Here is a 14,092-nt window from a genome sequence, read left to right as displayed (position 1 = left end):
TATTCAACTGACGATAGTCAATACACATAGGAAGAGAAGCATCTTTCTTTTTAACAAACAAAACTGGAGCACCCCACGGAGAGATATTGGGTCGGATGAAACCCTTATTCAACAAGTCTTTCAATTGTTCTTTCAACTGCTTTAGTTCCGTCGGAGCCATTCAGTAAGAAGGAATAGAACTAGGTTGCGTATCTGGGAGGAGGTCAATACTGAAGTATATTTCCTTTTCGGGAGGAATATCGGGTAAATCACATGGGAACACTTTCGTAAACTCATTAACAATGAGGACTGACTCAAGAGTAGGGGTTTTAGAATCCACATCCCTCACCCTAACTAGATTGTATATGCAACCCTTACCAATCATCTTTCTAGCTTTAAGACAAAAGACAAACTGACCCTTCAGCATAGAATTTCCCCTTTTCCACTCCAAGACATGCTCATTCGGGAACTGAAACTTGACCACACGAGTTTTATAGTCTATAGAAGCATAACATGAGTGCAGCAAGTTCATCCCAAAGATAACATTAAAATCTAGCACATCAAGTTGTACCAAGTCAACAAAAGTAACTCTATGGGACAAGGAGACCGGACACTTTCTATAGACCCTCTTAGCCACAATAAAATCACCAATAGGAGTAGAGATAGAAAAGGGATCTAACAACACATCTAGAAGAATATCAAACCTCATAGCCACATATGGCATCACAAAAGACAAGGTGGCATCGAGATCAAGTAAAGCATAAACATCAAGTTGGAAGACTTTCAACATACTGGTAACCACATCGGGAGAACCCTCTTGTTCATCACGAGTCTGGAGTGCATAGAATCAGTTTTGCTTGGGAGCATTGGAACCCGAACCACTAGGAGGAGCTTGATTGCTCTCTCTTCCTTTAGCCGTAAGCATTGGAAAATCACTCATCTTATGACCACTCTTACCACAACCGAAGCAGCCATCCGTGCTGGCTAGGCACTTACCCTCGTGCTTCTTTCCACACCTAGCATAAGTAGACATAGGTAATGAAGATCCACTAACATTCCCTCCTTGAGGCTTAGGGTTAGACATCCTCTCTTTATTGAACCTAGGAGAGGCATTGGAGGAACCTTGGCCAGAAAACCTTTGTCAAAATCTAGGGAGACTATGTCCATCGAACCTTACATGAGAGAAATTACCATCATCGTATTTATCCCTCTTTGTCTCCCTAGACTTTTCCTTAAGTTTCTCCTCTTCGATTTGTTGAGCATGATCCATGAGACAAGAAATTTCCATGTGTCACGACCCGAAGTTATCCCCTAGAAGCGACACGGCGTACTTGACCACGAAGGGGTCTCATACAAGCCTCTAGTATCATCATAACATAAGACATAGAAATAATGCGGAAAAATTTAAAACTTTTACAATAGAAGTCAAACTTCATTTTTCATAATCGAAAATCATAGGAACCTAGACTTTGTCTCATACACCATCTAAAACATAAGAATACAAAGTTTGGGACTTATCCCTTTGCATCAAATAAAGTCTCAACATGAGAAAACAATAGAAACTAAGAAATGGATAATCCATCCTCGAACTTGAGGACTGACCACAACTTGGAGATAAGCAATCCAAGTCTTCTTCAAGAAAGGAGAATGTAAGCCACCTAGCTATAACCTACACTTATCAAAATGTAGAGGAAGAAGGGGTTAGCACAAATATGTACTAAGTATGGAAACATGCATAAAATCCTTTAAATATGATAAAAATGGACATTTTAGTGAAAAGTATGCATTTATCAAGTTTGGAAACCAACATGCATTTTCAATGTCAAAGGCAAGCCATAATCACATGTATACTCACAACATAGTAATATCAACACCTTAGTAACCCCTAAGGAACACTTGTGCAATGTATGGTTGGCATCCCATAATACCAACCCTACTAAGTACCCCCTTGAAGCTACCTTGGTCATGCATATCATCTTTAGACCTTACTAAAATTATTAGTCACAAATAAGGAAATAGTCAAGTACATTACTTGAATATAAGGAAAGTCATTCATAACAACTATCCATTCAACATACCTGCACACATTTGTATCTCATCATAATATAAAGGAACCATCCATAACATCCTACTAAGTCTACTTGTGCAATGTGGAAGTGAAGTCCCATACTCCCACTCCTACTAAGTAAACTCACCAGGAAGTCATAGTATAGTTCATGTCTCATTCATTATTTTTATTATATAGGGAAAAGTAGCCATAACCGACATAGACCATGTGAGCTACATGGAATTCGGTGTCGTGTAACCTTACATCGAAAGAAGGTGTCCTACTTACCTAAGGTAGAACTAAATATATAGCTATAAGGTGGATCCACTAGCTAAGGTCCTATTTTGGCACATAGTTATGGGATAGGGAGATTGCTTCTAGAAACCTACCATATTGCATTGGCGGAGGGGCTTCCATCTCATAAGTTCACTTTAGATGACCCAACCTATTGCATTGGCGGAAGGGCCTTTACCTCATTTTCCATGCCCACTTGGTGCTAAGCATTACTTACCAAATTATACATAATTAAACTTGAATTGCATTTACATGTGTGAAGGAATGTTATACCCTTCATTCAATGCAACTCACAAAATAGCTCATAGTCTCATTTAGGTGAGAACTAACTTTCAACCTTAGAATCATCAGTAACATGTGAGTAAACCTTTCACATTATTGTTCATAGTGTTTTCATGAGAATTAGCCCTTCAATCAACACAACAACATCAACATCATCCTAGACAAGTCATATATGAACATGTGTAAGGGTAAGGATAGAATGACCTTTCAAAAATACCTCAATTTACACAATAGTCATAGGATCATTACCCTTCAATTGAATCATAAGTTCACATACATCATTCATCAATCATAAACAACACTTCACAATTTACCTCCTTCAAAAGTCATGAACCAAGTCTCACAATCACACTTAGAAATACTACTTTAAGCATGAATAAAACAAGATTCAATAACTAGATTAACATAGACACAATTCATAGTAATCATCTTGCATCAGTACACCCATTACAATTCATGAAATTGGGGTCATGGGGTAGTTCATGGGTTCATAGGGAATTTTACTATAAAAATCACCATTAAACATCAAATAATCCATAATATAAGACAAATAACATAATGAAATCATTTTTAAGAAGAACCCATGGCTAGAATGAAAACCCTAGTTTTTAACACTATCCCAAATTTCAAAATTAGAGTTGAAAGGCTTCATGGAGAAAAGGGTTCCCTGAATCAAGGTTCCCATACCTTAATTGAAGCTTTGCCCATGAATTGGAGTTGAGAAGATGGATTCTTAAGCCCTAACCTTCAAGTTCGTGGTGTTCTTCAATGGAGGAACTTCTAGAGAGAGAAATATTGGAGAAAGAGGAGAGGATTTTGGGGAAATATTTGGGTGTTGTGAATTAATGACCAAGTCTTGTGAATTTTGACTTAAAATCAATATATATTTTACCCCTAAGAATACCCAAAACACCTCCCCCCCCCCACTTAATTGAACTAAAAAGGAAATGACTCTAATGACCCACACTTAAAGGACCCCGTCCAGGCTCAAGACTATCTTCACGAGCCGTGGTGATGACCATGACTCGTGGTCCTCCTCGGGAAGATTGGGGCAGTATCCCCTTCATGGTGACACAAGGCTCACACGTCCAAGGCATCACCATGATGGGCTCCACAAGAGGTGGTGAAGACCACGAGTTATGGTCCCTCTCATGGTCCTTGAGGCAGTGGCCTTGCCACTTGAGACCATTGGCTATTTGCCTAAGTAAACTTCATGAGAACCTCCCATGGTCGTGGTCATGACCATGGACTGTGGTGATGGCCGTGAAGTTTGAGGTAATAACTAGGAAAAGTGGTGGCCACATTTTTGTGGCTAAGGCATCTTCATGAGCCCCCTTCATGAGCCGTGATGAGGACCACGGATTGTGGTCCCTCTCGTGAAGGGTGAGGCAGTGCACTAAAGGCTAGGGGCTTCCTTGGCCTTTGGCCTTGGCTTGGCCCCTTTTCCATGGTACTTGCGTCATCGCCTTGATTCTTATAACTCTCATTCAAGATGTCATCCTCACGTTTAGGCTCTAGTTTAACCTAGCATTTTCTGGAGTGTTACACCATGTCATTAATGAGCATGACGGTACGATATTCTTTAATCACCATTTCAGACACACCCAAAATGAACTTACTCATCCTTTCCCTAGGATCGACAACCATTGAAGGGGCATATTTAGACAATTGTGTGAACTTCAAAGCATATTCCCTCACACTCATACTTTGCTGATGAAGGTTGATGAACTCATGCACCTTTGCCTCCCTCATCTCAAGGGAAAAGACCATATCAAAGAAAGAAACCTTAAACTTCTCCCAATCAAGAAAACCTTCATCTTTTGGTCTCCCTTCCTTCCATTGGTTGTACCATATTTGAGAAACACCCTTAAGTTGGTAAGTGGCCAACTCCACCTTTTCCATCGGCGTCACTCCCATGATTATCAACACCTTGTAACCCTCATTAATGAACTCTTAAAGATCTTCCTCAGCTTTAAAACTATGAAACTCCGGAGGATTCATCCTAGTGAAGTCCCTCACTCTAGATGCCATCGTACCCACATTTGGGTTCAAGGGAACTGCAACCTCTCTATTGGCTTGGGCCATCATGGCTTGAGCCAATACCTAAAAAGCAACTCGAAGCTCCGCATTAGTCACTTACTAGGCCAAAGGGTCAACCAGAGCTTGATGAGGAGCTTCTTGTTCCATAATCTCCCTCACATTTCTTCTAGCATAAGCTCTTCGAAAAGAACGGAGAAATGAAGGCCTGAGGATCGCCGAGTCCACTTGGTGAATCGCTGAAGAGTCTTACTTCCCCTTTTGTTCCAGGCTGAGCCCTGAAGGAAAGGATCAAGTTGGCGGAAAAAGGGAGTAGTCGAAACATCGTCGAGAAGTTCTGCGAAGCAGTACCATGTCACCCAATGACCCGAAGCATGACGATGTTGAAGGCTGGTGCAAGATGGCGATGAATCACACCAAAGGGTGAATCGCCAAGTTGATCGGCGATTTCGACTAACGACACCGAATGATCCGCTGAAGCACAAATCTGTGAAAACTATAAATACTAGTTAGAGTTGTAGTTTTAAAGGTCGAACAATTATTATAATTTTCATATAGAATAGTACTTTTTGATATTTTTTCTCTAAGTTTGAGAGGGTTTTGAAGACTTGAAGTTCCAAAGGTTTTCATCTTCAAGATTTGGAGTTGGGTCTCTTAGATTCTTCAATTTTGGCATGTATCAAGACTTAAATCTTCATACCCAGTTGAATTCAAGCTCAATTTGGTATAAATTTCTATCTCTTATACATGTGTGGCTAAAAACTCCAATTCTTGGGGTGTGATTTAGCGAATATGGGTTAAGATAATTGTTGGGTCTTGCTTGTTGATAATCTATTCGTAGTTTAAATGTGATTTCGTTTAGTGGTTGTGGATGAATTTAATGAATTTGTAGTTGCAAATACAAGTTTATTTATGTGTTTTCGGCTTGCGAGAGAGAGAGGTCGTAAAACTAAGACCATTAGATTGATGGCCAGTGTGAGTAGGTCGACATGAGGTTCAGCTCGAGAGAGTGAACCCTAGTCCTATGTCCACACACACAACTCGAGAGAGTGAGTGGGTTAAGGCGTAGGCTGGTCTCATGTGGCAAGTGGGTGTCCGAGAGGAACGCATTTGAAATGGGGTAAGTTGCTCGAAAGAGAGCTTATCCCCCTTAAAGTTTAGCCTAGTCACCAATATTCTATGAATCTTCTATCGAAAGCATGTACCCAATAATCTAGCTTAACCCGCATTCCCGTCACATCCCAAGGATTCCCTCTCATTACTTAGAAACCCTTGTTTATTTTGTTGTTTCTAGTTACTAGTGACAACCCCCCCCCCAATTGTTAATTGACACTCTTGTGTCCCCTTTAATTTACAATGTTTTAATCGTTAATGTCTTTAGCTACGACTAGTTAGAATTACATTTTTTTTCTATTAATTCTTAAAACCTATCTCTTACTAAACTATTGTACGATCGTAGACACTTGCATCGGAAGCTGTGTCTTGATTACGCAAACATCAATCATCCCCAAGTACAACCTTGTCCTCGCAATAAGGAAGGCTACTTTGGCGTGGCGGAGAATAGACTCATTTTGGGAGGGCATGATCGTGTTGCTGATGAAGCCAAACCAATACCTCGCTACCACATTGAGGTCCTTCTTTTCAATAGTTGCCCCAACCTCAAGCCACTTGGGAGTGCCGTCTGATATCCACGGAGCCAACCAGTTTGTCATCCTCAAGTCTCGTAGTACATTCTAAGACGGCGTTGATGGCAGCAAAATCACACTGCACCCTCTTACCCCTGACAACCACGTAGTCAACCGGCTTGAATTTAGTTGTCAGCTTCTTCCCTTGTGGTATCAATGTACTGTAAGCACTGTAGAATTCTCGAACCCAACTCAGGATGTATGGGCCACGGGGCTTGGTGAAGAGCTGGAATTTATGGGACTTTAGACAACTAATAATCTTTGGGTACTTGTCAATCACTCCATCAGTGGACACACGCTTCTCCTTGATAATGGTCCTCGGCCCCTCGGTCTTCAATCTATTCATAGACTTGGGAAGAGGACCCTGTACTGGTAGTGCTAGGACCACAGCTTGTGTTGGAGCAGGAGGAGGAGTAGTGGTGGCCTGAGGAGTCCTGATCCTAGACAGATCATTCATCATTTTGGATTGTAGCTCTGCCCTCTGTGTTGCTACTAGTTCATCATCCTCTGGCTCAGAGGCTGTAGTCTGATGCTCCTGGGTAAGAATGACGTCAACTGCTCCATCATTGGGTAAATTACGTCATTTGGCACAAATGCGAGTTATTTAGACTTCACCCAACTAGACCCAACAACATGCAATCACAACCCCACCATTTTAATCAATTTCAAGCACAATAATTCGGGAATTTAACGACAAAGGCATTATGGATAAGGTATTCAAATTAAAACAAGCACATACAAATACAATTACGATCAGAGAGGTCCAGCACACATCACTAAGATAAAATCATTGCAAATGAGTCAAAGCTGCTAAAAATGAATTTGGGGTTCGGAAAACCAACCTTAGATGCCGAATAAATACTTTGAAACGCTAGGCTGCAAAGTAATCCAACTTTGAACACAAATCTGTTGACTAAAATGTGATGAAAATGCAAGAAATGTGGAAAATATTGTACGGGTGTAAGTTTGCGAAGTTCAAAAGTGAGGGAAAGTGAAAGAGTTTGAAAGTTTAAATCTTTTGCCTTGAAAAATCGTCCAGTTCTCGCCCATTCGGCGACACTAGTCTTACTCCCCGACCCACTCGGCGATTTGTCGAGTGGGCACTTACCTCACCGAGTTTTACAGGACCTTCGGTTATTGTGGGGGTCCAAACGGCGGATAAAGTCGTGATCGCCATCCTGGTCAGTGATTCGACAATCAGCTCCTGGGTTCGCCGAGTTTTACAGACTCCAATTTAAAAATATCTTGAGTCCAACGGTGGTCCAAGTCGGGCTCGCCGACCTCTTCGGCGAGTCGCCGACTGGACTTTTAGCTCGCCAACCTGCACTTTTCAAACATGTTCCACACTTTGACATGCACAATAAACACACCATTATTTGAAACTTAAAAAGAAAGCAAATAAAACTTGGGTTGCCTCCCAAGCAACGCCTTAGTTAATATCGTGGCACGACGCAAGTCCACACTCAAACCTCATTCTTAGGGATGGCCATAGTATCACTATGAAATCCCCCTTGCTATCTCAGGTTTAAACGAGACGAGATATGACCCATTTGGGTCTCCAACTGTTTGATCGATACTGAATGGGAGGTAACCGTCTGGATGAGGGTCGACACATCTTCTTTCATTTCTTTCAAAAACTTGTCCGACCCCTCAACTTTGTTGAGGATACGAGAAAGCATATCCTCCGATTGACCACCTTTCGAATCATTTGGTTTCTAACGCTCGTGGGGATGCACATACTTATGTTTCTCCCCATCCTTACAATTGGTATTTCGATCCCTCCATTCTCGATCACGATCCTTCCAACCCTCATCCCTATTCCAACCTGGTTACCACCCTGCCTCGAGTAGTTTGAACGATAACCTCTACCTTGGTTGGCTAGGAAATTCACCTCTTCATTGTATAAAGCCTCAAAATTTGCCTCATTAGGATTAACACACCCAACACCCACGACATTGACACTTCAAGCACCAGCTCCTATGACATTTTTGAATAAAATGTCAAGTTGTGTCATGATCTTGGCCATGTTCTAGTCTCTCTGTTGGTCTTTCTCCATTTGCTCCTTGGTCAATTTAAATGTGAGAGGGGAGACCTGATCTTCACGGGTGTACCAAGCCCGATTAATTATGGTCATGCCATCTAAGAGCTGAGTTGCTATCACATAAGGTTACTGCATCAAACCTCCAGGGGAAAGTTGGTCAGCAACACCCTTGTTTACCGAATCAAGACTTCGATAAAAATAATGTAGCAACACGTTATCAGGCAAACCATGAGTTGGGGATTGGAGCACCAACTTCTTGAATCGTAGCCAATTTCCATGAATTGGCTCGCCCTTCAGACGCTTGAAGCTTGGAATGTTGTACCGAAGATTCATCATCTTCGAAGGAGGGAAAAAAATCGCACTTAAAATGCGGTGACGAGCTCCTCCCATGATGTGATTGATTCACGTGGCAATTTAGTCAGCCACTTACATGTTTCTCCTATCAAAGAGAACGGGAACAACCTCAACCAGACCTACTCTTGGGATATGTTCTTGAAGGAGAACAGCCCACAAACTTCCACGAAGTTTCTAATATGCTCATGGGGATCCTCATGAGCCAAACCACCGAATAACTCCTTCAATTGCAAGAGCTGAAATATAGTACTTGTAATATGGAACACCGTGTTCCCTTCGGCTGGAGGTAAGCGAATGGCACCAATTCCACCCATAAGATGGGGGTCATTAGCATTAGGTTCGTTGACATCATTGAGGTTTCCGCTGTCATCTTGGTGGCCTACTTGGCTACCATTGCTACCGTTCAAACTCATACTTTCTATTTTGAAACACAAACAAGCAAAACAAAACTAAAATTAAGTCAGTTCAACTATGACTAACAAGAACAAAATTCAACTTAACTAAACAATCTTAACCAACACCACTCCCTGGCAGCGGCGCCATTTTGATTAACATTATCAAGGACACCTAATCCAATTCTAAGCGTCTACGATCATTAGTCAGTATAATAACCCAACTAAATGAGTTGGGGTCGAATCCCACAAGGAGTGGTACATGTTTAAGATTCAATAGCAAAGTACGAATATGTTCAAGTCAATCTTAGGAATAGATATTTACGAATAAAAACATAATTCAAATTAGGGAGTGACACAAGTGTCAAATAACGGAGGGGTTTGATTGTAATTATCAAGTACAAAAGCAACAAATAACACGAATTAACAAGTAATGAGATGGGTTCTTGGGATGTGATTGGATTATAGGCTAAGGTAGACAAATGGGTAATTGCAATTGTTAGTAAATAGTTGTAAATCAGTGAATAAGCTAGACTTTAGTGGAGATAAACTTTGTCTCGAACAATTTACCCTGAATCAAGTTGGTTTCTCTCGAACACCAATAACCAGCAATTAAGAACAGCCTACACTTTAGTCCATTCACTCTCTCGAGCTGAATGTGTGGAAAAGGATTTAGGATTCACTCTCTCGAGTTGAATCCATGACAACCCAATACCCACAGACCATCAATTCAGTAATCTTGGTTTTAAAACCTCTCTTTCGAGCAATACAAAAACACGAAGGTAGAGTTGCATTTGCAACTACAACCCTTTAAATTGAACCACAATTACTGATTGAAATCACTTTTAAACAACATTTAGACTATCAATTAGCAATACCCATAAGCTAAATCAACTCATAATCACATAATCACGCCCCAAGGATTGGGGTTTTAGCTAGACTTCATAAAATGATAGAAATCGTTACCGAATTGTGTTTCCATCAACTGGGTAAGATTAATTTCGTCTTTACAAAGGTCCAAGTTGAAGAATCTCAAACACCCACTTCCAATTTCTCAAAAATGGAAAACTTCAATTCTTCAAAACTAAGGAAAAATATTGTGTCAATACTCTCAGTTCAAACTCAAAAATTACTCTAATGAATGTTTAGAATAAAATTTGATACTAAACATAATGTTTGAAAATGTATTTATAGTCGCCAAAAATCTGTTGCGAAGGGCCATTCGGCTTAGTAAGTTGGGATCGCCGATCAACTTGGCGATCTGCCCTTTGGTCAGTTCCATCGCCTTTTTGCTTTGGCCTTCAGCATCCTCAAGTTCTGTAACTTTGGGTGATCCAATCAGTGCATCGCGAAACCGTTCGGCGACACGCCGACTGCTCATTTCTCTCACCGACTTGATTTTCCCCTTCAGGGCTTGGCACACTGAAACTTTAGGCGAGATAGTAGCCACTCGGCGACTCTCCCAATGGATTAGGCGATCAACATGCCTTCTTTTCTTCGTTGTTTCAGCTGCCTTGTTCCTTTTTGCTCATTAGTGTCCATGTTTTGTTCCTCAATCCAAATACCTGGAAATCAGGGATTTTACATCAGTTACTGGCACTAAATAAGCATTGGAGGACACTAAACTTATCCAAATAAAGCCCTAAATGAGTCCAATTCGTGGACTCATCAACCTTTTTACTCCTATTTATGATCTTTTTCTACTTTAGTGATAACATCATTTAAGACTTGTGTTCTTCTTTCAAATCCATTGTAATACATTAGAGGCTTGTACACGTGACAACCAGGTTTTGAGGGTTTTATTATGTTGACTTAGTTATCCGCACTTATGATATTTTAGATTTCAATTTGTCTTACTTCTGCATTTTTGTGATATTTGGATTTTATGCTAACTTATCTTGGTGGGATAAGACGAGTGCCATCACGCTCTTTTTGGATCGTGAAAGCTCTGCCTGACATTCTTCACTACACCCCTTAACAGACGACTTCACGGTCCGTGTAGGGCTTCATGGGCCGTTTAGCCGTCTGTGGTCTTTGACCAGTGGCTAGGGGTGAAACCCCCTTTTGTGTGGCCAACATGACGAGCGATTGGATGGCCCGTCAACCTCACCACAAGCCATCTAGGCGTCCGTGGGAGGGACACTTATTTGGCAACCCTGGGAACTCCTTTGGAGCCCCCAAATAGACTGTGGTCCCTTTCACGACCTGTCTAGGGATCCGTAAAGGGTTCCATGGTCCACTTTTAGGTTCTTGACCTGCCCGCTTGACTCTTTTTTAACCTTTCTCTAATCAGATGTGTTACACCGATGATTTGATCCTCTGTGTATAAGCTAAAACTCTATACACTAAATCATCTATTATATAAGTAAACAAACACCATAAACGAATATATGATCTATTAAAACTGAATAAATAATTATTCTATAATAAATATTATATCTAAACATATGGTTAATAGTATATATCCCAACAAAATCCCACTTAGACTTTCACCATCACAATTGTTATAATGTACTATATCTAAATGCATAGTTAATAGTATATACCCTAACAATCTCCCACTTAGATATTTAATCTAGAAAGTTGTTTGAACATTATTTCTAAACACATGATTAATAGTATATACCCTAACAATCTCTCACTTAGACTCTTAACAATGAATTTACAACTTTCACACTCATTCCTTTAATTCTTATCGAAAGAATTTTAAAAATCAAGTTGTTTTCTCATGCAATTTCATCTAATAGTGCTTCATTGTAACAAATTGATTTTGTACTAGATCTTGAGGGACCTTATAATGAAAGTATCCAAGAGTGTACTCTTTTCAGGAGTTTTGTCATGAATGTCCTCTCATGCATACAAAACGAAACAATCTTTGTTATGATTTCCCCACTATGACTAAGTACTATTACTATAATAACACTTACATTTTCTTGAGTCTTAATATTTTCTTCTAAATTTTTTGGTATTGAAATATTAACAACTTCTTCATGTAGTGTTCTTTAAACATCACTCCCATTACTTGAGGTAGTAGATTTTCTTATGTCTGGTAACATTTCTCCCACTACTTAAATGCAATGGAACGTCAGTTCTACCATAACAATTAGATGTTCTTGAGCGTCTGAATTTACAACCAACTCATTTGTTATTTCTTTGTTTAGTTCCTGTAAAACTAATTTACTTTTAGGAACATGATTTACTAAATGGTCCTTTTCTAGAAACCTGACAATTGTGTTAACAATTGTCTTATCCGCTCTTGCACTTCCTGGTATGTTGTCCAAAGAAGTGTGTGAACCACTTATTGAGTTATCTTTATTTTTTAGTGTGCTTAGATCAAAGGATTTGAGAATTTATATGTCACCCCCCGAGCCTATACCCTGGACGTGGCCGGCACTCAATAACCATTGGTGATCCCCAAGCGAACCCTTGGCCTAACTGACTACTTAGTGGAAGACTTACTCAAGCATTTTTAGTTTTAAATAACTGAAGGGGAAACATTTAAGTCAAACTAATGTCTGAACTGTCTGAGAATATTGAATGTAAACAGTAATAATTTAACAAAATATCTGAAGATAAATACCGAGAGACCCTCTAACATTGTCTAACTATGAAGCCTCTATTGTCTCAAATAGGCATCAGGACAGACCCACGACAAATTTAAATAAAACTATTAAAGCAAATCAATGACTGGAGTCCTCCAAAAGCAAGGAGGCCTCACCAAAAGTTGGTAAGAAGTTGGGTGATATCAACGATGCGCCTGTTGATGATTCTGAACACGTGTATCTGCATCATAAGACGATGTAGGTCGAATGATATCATTACATTGAATGTACGAGTATGTAATAAACAATAATTGGACTGAAAAACTAAAATATAACTCAACCGAACTAAAGCATGAATATGAATATGAGATAAAATCATTTAAACTTCACAAATATAATGCAGTAATAACAAATTCTGAAGTAAACTGGAATATATATATATATATATATATATACTCTTTACCTTACTGAGGAGTTTCTCTAACCGACAACCATCACTGTGAGCCTCGTGATGATACAACGTCTTACCCATGTTGTCAGAGCTGCTCTATACCTTGCCGGAGTATAGAACACAACTGTACTGATGGATCCACTAAAAATCCTGTTACATGAATGGAATAAGTAGCATACCTGTAAACTCCAATGGATGGTTACCTGGAAACAATTTCCAACATATACTTCATAAAAAATATTATTCCGCTCAAAGTAAACAATTTTCCAAATCTTACAGTTGAATGGTAGCATCAACATATTTCCGAATAAGTAGAAAAATAAAAAAATGTATAAAATTGTAAGTCTAACCGTGTCAAAACATTTGGCTCTTTGCATAAATGCTGACAATATGGTAGACAACAATACATGACACTGGTAAAAAAAAATCTCATAAATGCAGGAAGCAGAAATGACCTGAAAGGTGCATAAAAATCCAGTTCGTATAATTTTTTATTCAAACACCTCTATAGAAACTTTAACTAATGATCATAATCGGGTCATAAAAAGAAAGAGACCACAGTAAATGTTGGCTGATTTACAAATACCAACTATATAAAATAGAAATTAATGTTAATCTATTTATATTATTCCTAAAATTAATATAGTAACTATAGAAAATTGGTTGGTTTCTTCTTCATTGAAACATAAACGTTATTTTTTTTTCTTTAATTAGACCTCATTATGTAATCATCATTTAATTAATTATTAATCAACTTTATTATTAAAAAAAATCACCTTTTTAATCTATCCATATTTAGGATATTCTTCACCATTATTATTTATCTCTTCTCCTAAAACTATTTTACTTTCTTTGTATTGCTTATGTTTCTATAAGGAAATGTAGAAATCAATGCAATAGTTATGGAATTTAAAAGGTAAGTTTCATTGCAATTTAATAAATACAAAAATGTGAAAAGTCATTATATTTAATGACATTTACCATACGA

This window comes from Solanum stenotomum, chromosome 4, assembly GCF_019186545.1.
Source record: "Solanum stenotomum isolate F172 chromosome 4, ASM1918654v1, whole genome shotgun sequence".
Lineage (NCBI taxonomy): Eukaryota > Viridiplantae > Streptophyta > Magnoliopsida > Solanales > Solanaceae > Solanum > Solanum stenotomum.
Note: the sequence above shows the minus strand (reverse complement) of the source record.